We start from the raw sequence: 19,147 nt of genomic DNA on the forward strand, positions 1-19,147 counted from the left end.
CACCGTTGGATATATCGATGATGATTGGCTCCTTGGACATGGAAGAGGGCGAGGCATCCGCATCGTGGGTGCCCTCGTCGTAGTGGTGAGTTTCCTGAGCCTCTCCGGGCACGAACCTGATGGCTCTCGAGTCGAGGTAAGCAGGTGCACGCTGAGAAAACACCTCATAGAATTCATCGAAGGCACTGAGGGTGGCCTCGAGAAAACACCACAAACTGTCGTTTATAGCAGCCAACTGCGTTGCGGCGTCGGTGCGCGAGGCATCGATGGTGGCCTTGACGGTGAGGTTCTCCTCCAAGATCTAGGGGTCAGCACGAATGGCAGCCATCGCGACCTCATCCACGCGTGCGTCCGCGATTTGCTTCTCTGCTGCCAAATGCTCCTTCAACTCCTGGCTATACTGCGTGCACCATGGCTTAGGGTGGTGCTTATTTGGTGGAGGGGTCGGTGATTTGGGTGGAAGGTGTCGCGCCGGCAGTCGGGGCATGTGGGATGTGTAAGGAGGAGGAGGATGGGGTCGGGTGTGGATTACCTGCCTCGATAGACGAGGCCGAGCAGCATGAAGGAGGGTCGCCGGCGAGGAGGCGGCGCTCCAAGCAAGGAGTGAAGGTTTCAACTTGGAAAGAAAGGCAAAAACATGGGACATGTGGCTTTTGGTAAGGTGAGGGGGTGGGAGGTAGATATTTCCGCGGAAGCCGAAAATTTTGAATCGGTTCAGCTAAAAAACTGGTGCGCAAAGTGTCATCAGACACAGTCCCTTATTGAGCACTTTGTACGATATGTGAACATCACAAACGATTCATATAACTTAACCCATGTGTGATGAGTTTGAACGTGAAAAACGTTGGTTCAAATTTCCCTGGTTATAGTGGGCATCCACGTCATTTAATAATTTGGGTACACAAAGGAGACTACAGCACACCCACACTTCTTAATCGAGAAGCTTCAACAATTAAACAGAGCTAGCTGACGTAAACATTACTCTAACGAATTAAAGACCGATGCTCTTTATTAAACAAGACAAAGAGTACTTTTCGATCTCCGCCGCCTCCTCCTTGTCCAGCTCGCGCCTGATGATCTCCTGCGGAAGGGGCTCCATGGCATCCATCGCACCATACTCGGCAAGCATCTCGCCATCCGCATCCGCCATATCTTTGGAATAGGCTGCCACGAGCTAGGCGTGGGCACCCGTGATCTGGGCTTGGGCGGGCTCCGTCATGGCAGGGTATGCCGCACAGGAACGGGCAGCTGCTCGAACGCTCTCGGCGATTGGCAATTATTCGGTCATGGGTTGTTGACCATTGTCGGAGAAGCTTCGTTCCATTTGTGCGGTGACCGCCATGAGATGGGCGTGGGTGGCCTCAACATGGTCGTAGGCAGCCGCCATCAGGGCTAAGTCTGTCACTGTGGAAATGACAGTTGTTGTGCCGCTTTCGCCAGTTGCTATCCCCAAGGAAGATGTTGCTGCCGCCACCTGAGAAGCAACAGTGGCCGTTTGGGCTGGCTTGGTCGCCCGGTCGCAGACTTTGGCCATGCTCACGAAGCTTGTTAGCATGCGCCTGGCAGCTGCAGCCACGCTCTCGTCGGAGTGGGCCACCGAAGTTGCCCTCACGAAGCGGGTCCACGTCCCCATCTTTCACCGGCGATGATTGAACAGTGAAATGATATTTGGGGAGCGAGCTAGTGTGCTTGACATGCCGACTTTGGACTTTAGCTGACGCACCTTCTCACATCAGTCATATGCGTACTATATACTCCGACAGTGCTCCAAGATATTTTGTGTTGCATCTCACATGGTTGGTGATAATAAATTGTGTGCAATCTACTTGGTTTTTTGTCTTGATTTGAATTACATAATGGGGTCACAGCTGCAAAGGATGGTGTCTGAATTGCTAGAACTTTTATCTGCAGTGAACATGCAACTATAGGTGTGTCGTCAAAAAATTGGAATTATTTAGGGTTCGTTTGGACATTTTTATACATTCACTTGGTTTTCTAGGCATTTTAGGTGCACAATTCAAAATTAAACTACATGCACATGCTCCGGTGCACCAAAATGGGTTGTAAAATGATATATGTGTCCATGGGTTGATTCTTATGTCCCATGCAAGAAATGGGGATGAATTTCAAACACCACCGCACCGTGGCTCTCCGACAAACGTTGAGGTGCTTGCTTTTGTAATCCTAGTAAATCCAAAACTCGTCTGAAATTGATGAACCTTGGCATGATATCATGGAATGGCATCAACATGCTAGGGGTAAAAAATATTGTCCCATTTGGGGTAGGTTATGGTATAAGCTTCTCACAAACCAGAGCTTCTCACAAAAAGCGTCATGGTACCACTAGGGAACTGTGTCATCTTTGTGGAAAAATGATATCAGTTGCCCCTTCTTGCTTTCAAAACATTTCTAGTGTCAACATAGAACAACATGAGTGTTGTGTCATTTTTTGGGATTTTCATGGTTTGCTTCCACAGTTTTATACATTAACTGAGTTTTCTATGCGTTTGTGTGCATAATTAAAATTTGAACTACATGCACATGCTCCGGTGCATATAAGCGGGTTGAAAAATCAAATGTGTGTCCTTGGTTGCAACATTAGGTCCCATGCAAGAAATGGGAATGAATGTCAAACACCTTTGCCACCGTCGCTCGCCCACTAACATTGAGATACATGGTTTTAAAATTCTAGTAAATCAAAAACTCGTCTGAAATTCATGAAACTTGACATGTTATCATGGAACGGCATCAACATGCAGTCGTAAGAATATTGTCCCATTTGGGGCAGGTTGGCATATAACTTTTTCACAAACCAGAGCCTCTCGCAACATGACTCATGGTTATGGTAGGGAATGTTTCACCTTTCTGGATGAAGCGATATCTGTTGCCTCTTCTTGATTTCAATTTTTCATGTAGTGTCAACATAGAACAACAGGAGTGTTGTGTTAAATTTTGCAATTTTTCGGGGTTCATTTGGACATTTTATACATTAATTGAGTTTTCAATGCATTTATGTGCAAAATTCAAATGTGAACTACAGGCACATGCTCTAATGCATATAAATTGGTTGAAAATTCAAATATGTGTCCTTGGTTGCATGCTTGGGTCCCATGCAAGAAATAGAAATGAATGTCAAACACCCTGCAACCGTCACTCGGCCGCAAACATTGAGATACATGGTTTTTAACTTCTAGTAAATCCAAAACTCCTCTGAAACTCATGAAACTTGGCATGCTATCGTGGAGCGGCATCAACATGCCATGGTAAAAAATTTGTCCCATTTGGGAGAGGTTTGGGTATAAACTTCTCACAAACCAGAGCTTCTCAAAACAAGCCTAATGGTTTCGGTAGGGAATGTGCCACTGCTACGTCTTGAGCTTGCGTTGGTTTTCCCCGAAGAGAAAGGGATGATGCAGCAGAGTAGCGTAAGTATTTCCCTCAGTTTTTAAGAACCAAGGTATCAATCCAGTAGGAGGCCACGCTCAAGTCCCTCGTACCTGCACAAAACGATAGCTACTCGCAACCAACGCGATTAGGGGTTGTCAAGCCCTTCACGGTCACTTACGAGAGTGAGATCTGATAGATATATTGTTTTTAGTATTTTTGATATAAAGATGCAAAGTAAAAAGTAAAGGCAAAGTCAAAAGCAAAGAAAGATTAAAGTGATGGAGATTGATATGATGAGAATAGACCCGGGGGCCATAGGTTTCACTAGTGGCTTCTCTCAAGAGCATAAGTATTCTACGGTGGGTGAACAAATTACTGTTGAGCAATTGACAGAATTGAGCATAGTTATGAGAATATCTAGGCATGATCATGTATATAGGCATCACGTCCGTGACAAGTAGACCGAAACGATTCTGCATCTACTACTATTACTCCACTCATCGACCGCTATCCAGCATGCATCTAGAGTATTAAGTTAAAAACAGAGTAACGCCTTAAGCAAGATGACATGATGCAGAGAGATAAATTCATGCAATATGAAATAAATCCCATCTTGTTATCCTCGATGGAAACGATGCAATACGTGCCTTGCTGCCCCTTCTGTCACTGGGTAAGGACACCACAAGATCGAACCCAAAGCTAAGCACTTCTCCCATGGCAAGAACTACCAATCTAGTTGGCCAAACCAAACGTATAATTCGAAGATACTTCCAAAGATAACCAATCATACATAAAAGAATTCAGAGAAGATTCAAATATTATTCACAGATAGACTTGATCGTAAACCCACAATTCATCGATCTCAACAAACACACCACAAAAAGAAGATTACATCGAATAGATCTCCACAAGAGAGGGGGAGAACTTTGTATTGAGAATCAAAGAGAGAGAAGAAGCCATCTAGCTACTAACTATGGACCCAAAGGTCTGAGGTAAACTACTCACACTTCATCAGAGGGGCTAGGATGATGTAGAAGCCCTCCGTGATGACGACCCTCTTCCGGTAGAGCTTCGGAACAGGCCCCAAGATGGGATCTCGTGGATACAGAAAGTTGCGGCAGTGGAATTAGGCTTTTGGCTCCTGTTCTGATCGTTTGGGGGTACTTGTGTATATATAGGCGGAAGAAGTACATCAGTGGAGCACCAAGGGGCCCATGAGTAAGGGGGGCGCGCCCTAGGGGGGGCGCCCCCCACCCTCGTGACCTCCTCTTTGACCCCCTAGCATAGGGTCCAAGTCTCCTGGATCACGTTCGGTGAGAAAATCACGTTCCTGAAGATTTTATTCCGTTTGGACTCCGTTTGATATTCTGTTTCTCCGAAATACTGAAATAGGAAAAAAACAGCAATTCTGGGCTGGGCCTCCGGTTAATAGGTTAGTCCCAAAAATAATATAAAATTCGAAAATAAAGCCCAATATAGTCCAAAACAGTAGATAATATAGCATGGAGCAATCAAAAATTATAGATACGTTGGAGACGTATCAGGCATCCTCAAGCTTAATTCCTACTCGTCCTCGAGTATGTAAATGATAAAAAGAGAATTTTTTATGCGGAGTGCTACTTGGCATAACTTCAATGCAAATCTTCTTAATTGTGGTATGAATATTCAGATTCGAAAGATTCAAGACAAAAGTTTATATTGACATAAAAATAATAATACTTCAAGCATACTAACAAAGTAATTATGTCTTCTCAAAATAACATGGCCAAAGAAAGTTATCCCTACAAAATCATATAGTCTGGCTATGCTCTATCTTCCCCACACAAAGTATTTAAATAATGCACAACCCCGATGATAAGCCAAGCAATTGTTTCATACTCTTAACTTTTTCAAAACTTTTTCAATCTTCACGCAATACATGAGCGTGAGCCATGGATATAGCACTATAGGTGGAATAGAATGGAGGTTGTGGAGAAGACAAAAAGGAGAAGATAGTCTGACATCAACTAGGCGTATCAACGGGCTATGGAGATGCCCATCAATAGATATCAATGTGAGTGAGTAGGGATTGCCATGCAACGGATGCACTAGAGCTATAAATGTATGAAATCTCAAAAAGAAACTAAGTGGGTGTGCATCCAACTTGCTTGCTCACGAAGACCTAGGGAAATTTGAGGAAGCCCATCATTAGAATATACAAGCCAAGTTCTATAATGTAAAATTCCCACTAGTATATGAAAGTGACAACATATGAGACACTCTATATGAAGAACATGGTGCTACTTTGAAGCACAATATATGAGACTCGCTATATCATGGTGCTACTTTGAAGCACAAGTGTGGAAAAAAGATAGTAGCATTGTCCCTTTATTTTTGGGGCCTTCTTTTTTTATTTGGCCTTTTTTTGGCCTTTCTTTTTTTAATTTGGCCTTTTTTATTTGGGACAATGCTCTATTAATGATGATCATCACACTTCTATTTATTTACAACTCAATGATTACAACTCAATTCTAAAACAAAGTATGACTCTATATGAATGACTCCGGCGGTGTACCAGGATATGCAATGAATCAAGAGTGACAAGTATGAAAGAATTATGAATGGTGGCTTTGCCACAAATACTATGTCAACTACATGATCATGCTAAGCAATATGACAATGATGAATATGTCATGAAGAACTAGATGGTGGAAAGTTGCATGGCAATATATCTCGGAATGGATATGGAAATGCCATAATAGGTAGGTATGGTGGCTGTTTTGAGGAAGGTATATGGTAGGTGTATGATACCGATGAAAGGTGCGCGGTATTAGAGAGGCTAGCAAAGGTGGAAGAGTGAGAGTGCGTATAATCCATGGACTCAACATTAGTCATAAAGAACTCATATACTTATTGCAAAAATCTAGAAGTTATCAAAGCAAAGTATTACGCGCATGCTCTTAGGGGGATAGATTGGTAGGAAAAGACCATCGCTCGTCCCCGACTGCCACTCATAAGGAATACAATCAATAAATAAATCATGCTCCGACTTCATCACATAACGGTTCACTATACGTGCATGCTACTAGAATCACAAACTTCAACACAAGTATTCTTTAAATTAACAACTACTCAACTAGCATGACTTTAATATTATCACCTCCATATCACAAAACAATTATCATGCTTCAATCTTTTCTTAGTATTCAACACACTCAAAAGAAAGTTTCACAAATCTTTAATACCAAGCATATTATTATTAAGCAAATTACCATGCTATTAAGAGAATCTCAAAATAATTTAAGTGAAGCATGAGAGATCAAATAGTTTCTATAAAAAAATCCACCACCGTGCTCTAAAAGATCTAAGTGAACCACATAGAGCAAAATTATAACGCTCAAAAGATATAACTGAAGCACATAGAGCAAAACTACTTAGCTCAAAAGATATAAGTGAAGAACATAGAGTATTCTATGAAATTTTAACTCGTGTATGGCTCTCTCAAAAGGTGTGTACAGAAAGGATGATTGTGGCATACTAATACACAAAGACAAAAATAATACAAGACGCTCCAAGCAAAACACATGTCATGTTGGTGAATAAAAATATAGCTCCAAGTAAATTACCGATGCAAGTGGACGAAAGAGGGGATGCCTTCCGGGGCATCCCCAAGATTTGACTTTTTGGTGTACTTGGATTATGTTTCGTGTGCCATGGCCATCCCCAAGCTTAGGCTCTTGCCACTCCTTGTTCCATAATCCATCACAAGAATTCACCCAAAACTTGAAAACTTCACAACACAAAACTCAAAGAAGAAAACTCGTGAGCTCTGTTAGCGAAAGAAAACAAAAGACCACTTCAAGGTACTGTAATGAACTCATTATTTATTTATATTGGTGTTAAACCTACTGTATTCCAACTTCTCTATGGATTATAAACTATTTTACTAGCCATAGATTCATCAAAATAAGCAAACAACACACGAAGAACAGAATCTGTCAAAAACAGAACAGTCTGTGGTAATCTGTATCTAGCGCAAGATCTGGAACCCCAAAAATTCTAAAGTAAATTGATGGACTTGAGGAATTTATCTATTAATCATCTTAAAAAATAATTAACTAAATAGCACTCTTAAAATAAAAATGACAGAAGTTCTCGTGAGCGCTAAAGTTTCTGTTTTTTACAGCAAGTTCAACAAGACTTTCCCCAAGTCTTCCCAACGGTTCTACTTGGCACAAACACTAATTAAACACAAAAAACACAACCAAAACAGAGGCTAAATAAATTATTTATTAATTAACAGCAAGGAAAAATATTGGGTTGTCTCCCAACAAGCGCTTTTCTTTAAAGCCTTATAGCTAGGCATTGATAATTTTAATGATGCTCACATGAAAGACAATAATTGAAGCACAAAATTTGCATCATAAAGCATGTGACAAACACATCTAATTCTAACATAATTCCTATGAATAGGCATCTTATAGGAAACAAATTATCAAGGCAAGCAAAAACTATCATATGCAAGGAAGAGGAAAGAAACAATAGCAATCTAAACATAACGAGAGGTAATTTAGTAACATGAAAATTTCTACAACCATATTTTCTTCTCTCATAGTAATTACATGTAGGATCATAAGCAAATTCAACAATATAGCTATCACATAAAATATTCTCAACATGATCCACATGCATGCAAAGTTGGCACTTTTTCGAAATAGTGGGATTAACATTAACTAAAGTCATGACCTTCCCAAACGCACTTTTATTAAAAACTTCATAAGATTGAACATTCTCTAAATATGTGGGATCCAAAGTTGACATTCTTCCAAACCCACTTCCAATATTATTGCAAACATTATGATCGATCTCATATTCATCATGGGGTTTAAATAAATTTTCAAGATCAAAAGAAGAATCACCCCAATCATGATCATTGCATCAAGTAGAGGACATAACAAAACTAGCATCCCCAAGCTTAGGGTTTTGCATATTATTAGCACAATTGTCATTAATAGAATTTATAATAATATCATTGCAATCATGCTTTTTATTCAAAGATCTATCGTGAATCACTTCATAACATACTTCATCGCAATTTTCAGATTCACGAATTTGAAGAAAAACTTCATAAAGATAATCTAGTGCACAAAACTCACTAGCAATTGGTTCAACATAACTGGATCTCTTAAAAAGATTAGCAAGCGGATGAGGATCCATAAATCTTAGGTTCTCTGTTTAGTAATAAATAAACAACTATTCCAACCATACGAGCAAACAAGAAACGTGGAAAAGAGGCAAATAGAGAGGGAGGATAGAGAGAGAGAGCGAATAAAATGACAAGGGTGAAATGGGGAGAGGAAAACGAGAGGCAAATGGCAAATAATGTAATGTGAGAGATAGGGATGGTGATGGGTACTTGGTATGTTGACTTTTTGCGTAGACTCCCCGGCAATGGCGCCAGAAATCCTTCTTGCTACGTCTTGAGCTTGCGTTGGTTTTCCCCAAAGAGGAAGGGATGATGCAGCAGAGTAGCGTAAGTATTTCCTTCAGTTTTTGAGAACCAAGGTATCAATCCAGTAGGAGGCCACGCTCAAGTCCCTCGTACCTGCACATAACTATAGCTACTCGCAACCAACGCGATTTGAGGTTGTCAAGCCCTTCACGGTCACTTACGAGAGTGAGATCTGATAGATATAATATTTTTAGTATTTTTGATATAAAGATGCAAAGTAAAAAGTAAAGGCAAAGTAAAAAAGCAAAGCAAGATTAAAGTGATGGAGATTGATATGATGAGAATAGACCCGGGGGCCATAGGTTTCACTAGTGGCTTCTCTCAAGAGCATAAGTATTCTACGGTGGGTGAACAAATTACTGTTGAGCAATTGACAGAATTGAGCATAGTTATGAGAATATCTAGGCATGATCATGTATATAGGCATCAAGTCCGTGACAAGTAGACCGAAACGATTCTGCATCTACTACTATTACTCCACTCATCGACCGCTATCCAGCATGCATCTAGTGTATTAAGTTCAAAACAGAGTAACGCCTTAAGCAAGATGACATGATGTAGAGAGATAAATTCATGCAATATGAAATACACCCCATCTTGTTATCCTCGATGGCAATGATGCAATACGTACCTTGCTGCCCCTTCTGTCACTGGGTAAGGACACCGCAAGATCGAACCCAAAGCTAAGCACTTCTCCCATGGCAAGAACTACCAATCTAGTTGGCCAAACCAAACGGATAATTCGAAGAGACTTGCAAAGATAACCAATCATACATAAAAGAATTCAGAGAAGATTCAAATATTATTCATAGATAGACTTGATCATAAACCCACAATTCATCAGTCTCAACAAACACACCGCAAAAACAAGATTACATCGAATAGATCTCCACAAGAGAGGGGGAGATTCAAAGAGAGAGAAGAAGCCATCTAGAAACTAACTATCGACCCGAAGGTCTGAGGTAAACTACTCACACTTCATCGGAGGGGCTAGGATGGTGTAGAAGCCCTCCGTGATGATGGCCCTCTTCCGGCGGAGCTCCGGAACAGGCCCCAAGATGGGATCTCGTGGATACAGAAAGTTGCGTCGGTGGAATTAGGTTTTTGGCTCCTGTTCTGATCGTTTGGGGGTACGTGTGTATATATAGGAGGAAGAAGTACGTCGGTGGAGCACCGACGGGCCCATGAGGCAGGGGGCGCGCCCTAGGGCGGCATGCCCCCCACCCTCGTGACCTCCTCTTTGACCCCCTGGCGTAGGGTCCAAGTCTCCTGGATCATGTTTAGTGAGAAAATCACGTTCCCGAAGATTTTATTCCGTTTGGACTCCGTTTGATATTCTGTTTCTCCAAAATACCGAAATAGGCAAAAAACAGCAATTCTGGGCTAGGCCTCTGGTTAATAGGTTAGTCCCAAAAATAATATAAAAGTGGAAAATAAAGCCCAATATAGTCCAAAACAGTAGATAATATAGCATGGAGCAATAAAAAATTATAGATACGTTGGAGACGTATCAGCCACCTTTGCGGACGAAACAATATCCGTCGCCTCTTATTGCTTTCGAAAAATTTCTAGTGTGAACATAGAACAATAGGAGTGTTGTGTTAAATTTTGGAATTTTTCGGGGTTCGTTTGGACATTTTTATACATTGACTGGGTTTTCTAGGCATTTTATGTGCATAATTCATATTTGAACTACATGCACATGCTCTAGTGCACATAAATTGGTTGAAAAATCAAATGTGTGTCCTTGAGCGCATGCTTAGGTCCCATGCAAGAAATGGGAATGAATTTCAAACACTAGGGCACTGTTGACAGAATGCTATCATGGAACTCGTCTTAAATTCATGAAACTTGGCAAAACGTTGAGATACTTTGTTTTTAAATTCTAGTAAATCCAAAACTCGTCTTAAATTCATGAAACTTGGCATGCTATCATGGAATGGCACCCGACATGTTGTGCTATTTTTAGTGTCCATTTTGAGAGAAGGCGCACTCGAGTAATAGCCAACAAAGGCATTTTGAAACAAATAACCGCCACTATAAGATCCCAAACGTTTTGTACTCCCTCCGTTCCTAAATATTTGCCTTTCTAGAGATTTCAACCAATGACAACACACAGAGCAAAATGAGTGAATCTACACTCTAAAATATGTCTATATACATTCGTATGTGGTAGTCCATTTGAAATATCTAAAAAGACAAATATTTAGGAACGGAGGGAGTATATTTTAAATCGTGTGCATTCTGTTAACCATTCACATGATGCCACGCGTCACTCTTTTAATGGCTAGGAGGTGCTGTGCGGACAAGTGCTTGACTAAATGGGAGGCGTGAGAGCTGTACTCCAACGCGCAGGATCACCGGGAAGCGTGCGAGCTGTACGCCGTGTAGGCTCACTGGGAAGCGAGATCTTTGAGTTCCATGGTTGCCCACCTTGCTCGTATCCTCTCCATTAATGGCTCCCAAGCCGCAGTTTAATACGGTTTTTAAATATAAAACATTCATTGCAAACATTTTAGTTATGACACCCATATGCAAACCGATAGCTTCCCCAGGAAGCCTAGAGAAAATGTGCTCGAGCAGGATTTGTGTAGCTCTTGATCGCAAACGTTTTAGATAGAACACCCATATGTAAACCGATAGCTTCCCCAGCAAGCCAGTGGAAAATGTGCCAAGCAGGATTTGTGCAGCTCTTCATCGCAAACATTTTAGATAGAACACCTATATGCCAAGGGAAAATTCGCCACATAGGATTTCTGCATCTCTTCAACGCAAAGCGATACTTCGGTGCTAAGCCAAGAGAAAATCTAGCAAGCAAGATTTGTACCTCCCTTCAACGCAAACGGTTTTTTCGGATGACCCGTGTGCAACTATGTACAGACAATTGGGTAAGATTTGCATCCGTCATATTGGGTATATTGCCATTTGTCAAACTGGAAAGATTGACATTTGTTGATCTACTAAAATTGCCATTTGTCAACCTTGTAACACTGTGATTGTTGCCAACCATGTACTGAAATAGCTAGTTCAACTATATATACTAGCTAATTTTAAGTACGTTGTACAGTTCCACCACATCTATAGTCTGATGAACTGAACAAAATAGCCCCTAAATATACTAATACTACAGAGGGGGTTTGTAATACTTCCGGCAGCCTCTCCTCTGCCCAGCTCACTTAGTAAGAGGAAGTGGAGGAGGATCCTACCGACAAGCTGGACAACTGCAATACGGTGCCTACCGCTGCTGCACCTTTAGCGACGCTCACCTCGAACGCCCGATGCCGCTCCAGACAACCCCTCTCGAAGCGGCAGCACTGCTCATAGATCTCCTGATTCCTCGCCTATGTGTCAGCGTGCCCTGCGGCCATGGCTGCAGTAAGGCTCTTTGCGTGCTCGACGAGGAGCTCCTCCTCCTCCCGCAGGAATTCGATGTAGCACGCAAAGTTGCTGACGCACGTGCGGGCCTCCACCTCCCACCTTCGGGCGGTGGTGGCGGAACGGCTAATGATTCCGGCGGTTGACGGTGGGCTGGCGGCCACGGAGGCCGACGATGGGGTGGCGGCCACGACCACCACCTCCCGCCTTCGGGCCGCGGTGGCGGAGCGGGTGATGGCCATGGTGGCCGGCAGTGGGGTGGCGTCCACGACGGCCACCTCCTGCCTTCGAGCCATGGCGGCGGAGTGGGCGATGGCCCTGGTTTTCGACGGTGGTGTGGCGGCAATGGCGGCCGACAACAGCTACTGACGTGTAGTGGCAACGAAGCGTGTGGTGGGTGTTCCACGCACACCCAACAGGGACGCCATGCGCACTACACTGCACCGGGGACTACGCCCGCGCCGCAGTGTAGCCTCTCAGATGGAGCTATCCTATGATGATGGTGGAGTGGTTGAGCGACGACGATGGACTGGTGCCATTGGTGATTGTGGGAGAAGCAGACGAGATAAGTTACAGGGAGGGAGCAGAAATGCAACGCAGGACTCGCCGGCCGTGAGGGTTTATATAGTAGGCTGGTAACCATTGGGATTTTGGGGGATTTCACCGAGTCGGGCGGGAAGCTGCGCGGTTGCGTGGAACGGGCTCGCGACCGTTTGGCGAAAAGAATGCCCCCTCCCGCTCAACCTTGTGCTCGAAGCCCTCTACGCCAGCGGGGTGACAAGATGTGTCAGAGGAGGATGAAAGGACACGTACTTATACGGTCACTAAAAAATGTTTATGATTTAGTTACCTACTATACCCCCATGCTAGTTTATAAGTAGGATTTAACTAATAAAATACGAATGCACGCGTCTACATCTAAATGGAAAAGGCTCTGCACAAGCTGAATTTCAGTTTGTAACTTCATATGACAAATTATTCTGAAGTCACTATATCGAGCCGCTATATGACTTCTCAATGGCTGATCCTTTCGCATAAATAATGCATGAAAAATATTCTGAATATGATGAATTTTGTGTGTCTGAATTGTTTGAACCTTGTAATGTTTGAATTTGGGCCTTGTAATGCTAGAATTTGAACCTGGCAATACTTATGGTATTTGTTATAAACGTAATTGGATGTTTAATTTGGTCTTGCAATCATGTCCTATTACAAGTATATATATGTTGTTCTTTTGTACACAGAGCATAGATGTTCTGCAGATACAGGATATCACATTGCACACGTACCACACTAGGTATCCCGTTGGTGATGAATTCATCAATCGCAAACAGTAATATACTAGCAAGTGTTTCCCACATCGCACATGGCTTATTCCATCACAAACAGCTCGGATGGATCAACTATATGTCATGTATCACGCACGCAACTCTAATTTGATTCGTGCTTGATGTCTCCGCCATCGCGCTCGCAGAGTTCGTCTTTTTTGCCACGTATTACTGTGCCGGCCTTTGCTCGCATCCCTCGACAAGCTCTGCTCGCCGTTAGGCGCCGCGACGTTCTCTGCTCGTGTCCGTCGGCGCGCTCTGCTCGTGTCCGTCGGTGCGCTTGGCTTGTGGACAGCTTTTGCTTGCGTGTTCAAGTGCTATATGCATATATATGATTGCCCGCCATTGAGGGGACCATGGAGCGCTCTGCTCGCGTCCCTCCATGCGTGCTCTGCTAGCTCTTGGGCCTGCGCACGATCACATCGGGGGCCCCATATGGATGCGGTTGCCCCACAACACAACAAGCAAACCCACGACGACACATAGAGAGGGGATGTCTAGCGGTGCTAAAATGCAGATCAGCGAGCATAAAGTGGAGACCCACGCGAGGGAGACGGATCTCTTGGTGGTGTACACCATCGACCCAGCCGTGGTGGACGACTACATCAACACCGTTGAGCAGTTGGTTGCTCTAGACAAGTACATGGTTGTCGGCATCGACCTCCAGTACACCGGTGGTTGTCCCAACGTAGATCATGTCGTCATCTATCACTACTGCATGGCCACAGAGCCTTGCGACCGTTTTGACAGGTTTGTCAATAGCACCGACTATAAGTTCCCAATGGTGGAAACCTCCAACGATGTAAAAGCGCTCATGGTTACGGGCTTGGCCTACAAGAACCTTGTCGAATCCGTGACCACTATAGGGTCTGGGGCAACATGAAGAAGGACTCCCTGGTTGAACTCCCCTCAACCATCATCGACCCCTACTACAAAAAGATGAAGCAGGATGCCAACAGAACCCGTCCCGTATCCCGGCACGAGGCCTGGATGTGGAAACTAGATGAACCTCACCTTGGGTTCGCCGCCAAGAGCGTGTATGCATTCTACGAGATGCACATGCAGAGCGTTTACATGAGGAAGTGTCTCGTTACCGAGATCGACGAGGCCGGATTGAGCCACAAGCAAAGCAGTAGCTGCAAGCATCCCAAGAAGTAGATGATGATCAGATGATCGTCTATCCTAGTTAATCATGCATGTAATATATAGTTGACTTTGGTGTGTGGAAATGTCATTTGTGTAGTAGCCACCTATGTAATTATGCATGTAATAGTTTACTTTGGTGTGTGCAAATGTCATGTGTATAGTAGCCACCTATGTAACTGGATGTTTAATTTGGTTATGAAACCATGCCCTTATAAGTCTGTATATAGATAGGTTGTTGTTCTGTATGAAATCCCAATGCACAACACACACATCTTATTAGCAGCAATCGTCTGTGTTATTACCGGTCTTCGCACACACTTCTGATGACAGACTTGTTTGCCGCGTATCACACACATCTATTTAAATTGAACTGTTTCTGTTCACTTGGCTCAACGCAAATAGATCATCCGAGTGAACCGTATGCCGTATATCACACACACCTTGATCTGGCTGATCGTTTCTTTTGTGTTGCCTAATCACAAATAGTTCATCCAAGTGAACCATATGCTGTATATGGCACACACCTTCATCTGGCAGCCCATTTTTGTTCTTCTGCCTCATCGCAAATAGTTCATTGAACTGAACCGTATGCCCCGCATCGCACACACAACTAAACTCTGAACTGTGTTTGATGCATCCGTCATCTCAAACGTTTTGCATCTTTTTTGAGGGTTTTTTACATCATCGTTTGCGATTACTGCATCGCACACGGTTTCGTCGAAGGGTCTCTGATCGTAATATCGCGTAACAGCATCCTGCAGTAGTGAAATGATCGGCCACTGAGAAGTCATATAGCGGCTTGATATAGTGATTTCGGAATAATATATCATATGAAGTTACAAACTGAAATTCAACTTATGCAGAGCCATTTCTATTGAGCTATAGACGCCTGTGCTCTTTAGCAATCCGTTCACTTCTGCACAATAAATATAGGGCAAACCTCATTACCTTGAGCAACCTTGCTTTCTCAACAAAGAACATGTCGAAAATAATTTCTGGTGTGGTGCCTCGGTACTCGTTAAAAGTAATTTCTGTGAGATGAAAATCAAGGCATTCAATGGGATTGTTATATTCCCCAACATTTTCTACTTTCGGGCCTACTAGTATCTGCAAACGAAGACAACATATTAGTGCCTAGTTGCAGATTTGAACACTTCGGGACTTGTTGATTTGTAGGATTTCTAAAATACACGAAAAGAGTGAAATGCCACCTTCGATCTTTCATGATAAACTTTTATCACGAAAGCATGTCGGACGAAGGAACAAAATGCGTACAACACTAGCATCTCAAAAAAAATATGTATTGAAATCCTCCAAATTTCCTTTAGAAATCATTCTATATTTGTCATTGTAATCATGGGTAAAATTAACAAAAAATTGAGCTCTATTTTGGTTAACAATTAACAGGAAAGGAGCATCACGTCGATGTATAGCTTCTCCGTGCAAGGAAAGCATCTAAGGAATCTAACAACTTCATACAGATCGGGGCCGACAGATTGTAGTGCCAGGATGTTCATTGTGCGTAGAGGCTAGGTCAAGCTTGTGGGAATCTTTTTCTGGACGATAGGCGAACATATAGATCAACAACAATTAGATAAAATGTGTTGTCCAATAATATATAATAAGGAGAAGAATAACACTATTGTACCTAAACGGATAATGATCCAATAACAAGTTTGTTAAATTCAGCACACGAATAGCCCAACATTGACAAATTTTGGTGCGTGAGTGACCCTGATTCTTGCTGGACCTAATTTATCAAGTACATACAATCTCTCGAGGAAAGGCACATTCTCCATGACAATATCGTGAAACACCTCAAGTAGCAGCCATGGGCGGTGCCAGCAATGCACATAAATCGCATGGACATTCATCAAGGTGATGTGGAGGCTACTGAACCAATCCATCGCATGAAGAAAAAGGTACTCGAGCACCGTACAGCCGCCGAGCAGGCACTCCAAATCCTCCTTCGAGATGCGAATGGCAATGAGCTCCAGGTACTTAAGTTTAGGGAGATGAAGAGCGCACGCGGCATCGATCCAGGGGGAAAGGCACCGCTTGAATGTAGCGCGGTGCAGCGTGGGCACGAGGCGGAGCTCGGATGGCGGCAACGAGCAAGGACGTCTAGCATGAAGGCTGAGCTCCTTGAGCCTATCTAGGGCTCAGAATAGGAACCAGTAGTGCATCCTGGGTTCGGTCTTGTTGTGGGGACTGAGCCTGCCGATAGCAAGGCGTTTGACCGGCCCTGGGTGTGTGGCGAGGACGTGGGACAATGCATCCAGGCGTTCCTGCTCCCCGTTGTAGAACTCCTGGTCGATGATGAGGTCTAGGGGGTGGAGTGCCAGAGGGGGCGCCACCGCCCCAAGAGGACAGTGGTCTGCATGCCATATTTGATGGGGATGTGGGATATGATGGTTACCAACATCTCATCGGGGAGGCTGCTGATGAAGTCCATGTTCGTCGGAGGCTCTTGCGGTTCAGGCTGGACCAGCCCCTGCTTGTTGGCCGGCTCGTCCTCCATCTCGCAACAAGCGGTGACCCTCAGCGGCGGTGGTTGCAGATGAGAACGGAGGACAGTTCTACATACCTTCCTGAGGAGGCAAAAACAAAAGTCCAAAACCAGCAATAAATTGCAGCACTCGCAGCGTGCACGATGGACTGCTCACAGTCATCCCGTCTAATCAAACAGTTGCCCGCGGTAGTAAATGGTTAGTTGAATGCGCACAGTTGGACTAATACGATTGTTTGCGATAATAAAGTGGTGTCTATTTGTTTAAAATGCCTAGGGAAATCAGTGTATTAAAAGGCGAAACGAACCTTGAATAATTTCATATGTTTAGCATAGTTGCATGTTGCCTCGATAAAATAAATCTAGACGGGAAGATACAACGTATGTCATTTTGCACAAAGATCATGTCACCAAGTTCCCTCTCGGAACCATGAGGCTTCTTGATAGAAGCTCTGGTTTGTATGAAAGAAAATATGGGTCAAAGCCGAGTTGAAAAGGGCAGCAATATCTAACCCCAGCTTACACAAGGTACAAAAGCATGATCATTAATTGTTCAGCAGGTTTGCACAAAATCAAGATTGAATAGGACAATAACAACGAACTCAACTAAAGTTTTCGGCATCCACAATCAAATGGGTCGGTCTGATCCATAAAATCAAGATCTTGGACTAGAAAATCTACTAGTACATGAAGACAAGTTGTTGTAAATAGAAGCCGAGGATGTTCAGAAGGCCTTTTGTCCACCTGAAACTTCTTTTTATGTTGTTCAACATGTCCATCTACGAGAATTTTTTTGTTAAAAAACTTAATCCTCATGGATAATAGTACCCTCGCATTCAACAGGAAGAATGGGACAAAGCTAGTGTTTGCATGGTTGGATGCATATCCTTCCAGCGTTATATTGTCCTCAAATGAATGTCATGAGAACTGAGAAAATCCCAGTGCTTCTTATGCCACCAATTAGTTATACCTCTTTGTCCATGTCCTTTAGACTAAATACACATGAGGACTTAAAATAGTTAATGTGTAAAAAAATATTACAGCTGAACGGTTAGTTCTAGTAAAGTATATCAATGTGTTGATATCATCACCTCTATATACAAACTCTCCAAACATTGAAAGCATCGTAGCAAGCCGATAATCATGTTCAGATCAAAACAGCAGGTACTGATATGTAAGGTCTTGACAGAATCCAGCACCATTGATAACCCATGGACAAACTCTTCATTGAGCATAGAACATAATATTAGTACCAAAAGCGCACTCCAAGATTATAAAAAACTTATGTGCACAAATGAAAAATGCAGCTTATTACTACAAAATTGTTGATGATATAAAACTTATGCACACAAATGAAAATTGCAGCTTATGATTACAAAAGTATTGATGATAATATATAGTACCTAAATAAGTGTAGAGCCAACCACCATGTTGTAACCTTCAAATGGATCAGGAATTACACCCAAGGTCTCCAGTTTAGGCGCAGAGACCACAGTTATTTGCGAAGGTGTATAACGATAATCAAGGAGCAGCCTTTGGAGTGAAGGGGCATATTTGATGATGAGCTCATCTCCATTGCTTGCAAGGTGAGGCGACTTTATTTGGAGACAATAGATACGGATTTCTTTTCCAAAAACAAGCAGCAAGTGCTCCAGGGCAGGATAGCAGGATTGGATGATGGTGTGCAGTGATGCCTCGGATGGATCGACCACCACAAGCGCGAGTTTTTTTAGCAGTGGGAGTCGAAGCATTTGTACCAGACTGTCTGGTAGATGACACCAGGCCAGGGTGGTGGTGTGAAGACAGGGCGAAAACCATGAGATGGACATTGGTGGTGAGGGCACAGCTACAACGCTTGGTGGACATCTATTTGTATAGTAATGGTAGAACTCAATATGCTGGAGTTTTTCG

This window comes from Triticum urartu, chromosome 4, assembly GCF_003073215.2.
Source record: "Triticum urartu cultivar G1812 chromosome 4, Tu2.1, whole genome shotgun sequence".
In the NCBI taxonomy this organism is placed as follows: domain Eukaryota; kingdom Viridiplantae; phylum Streptophyta; class Magnoliopsida; order Poales; family Poaceae; genus Triticum; species Triticum urartu.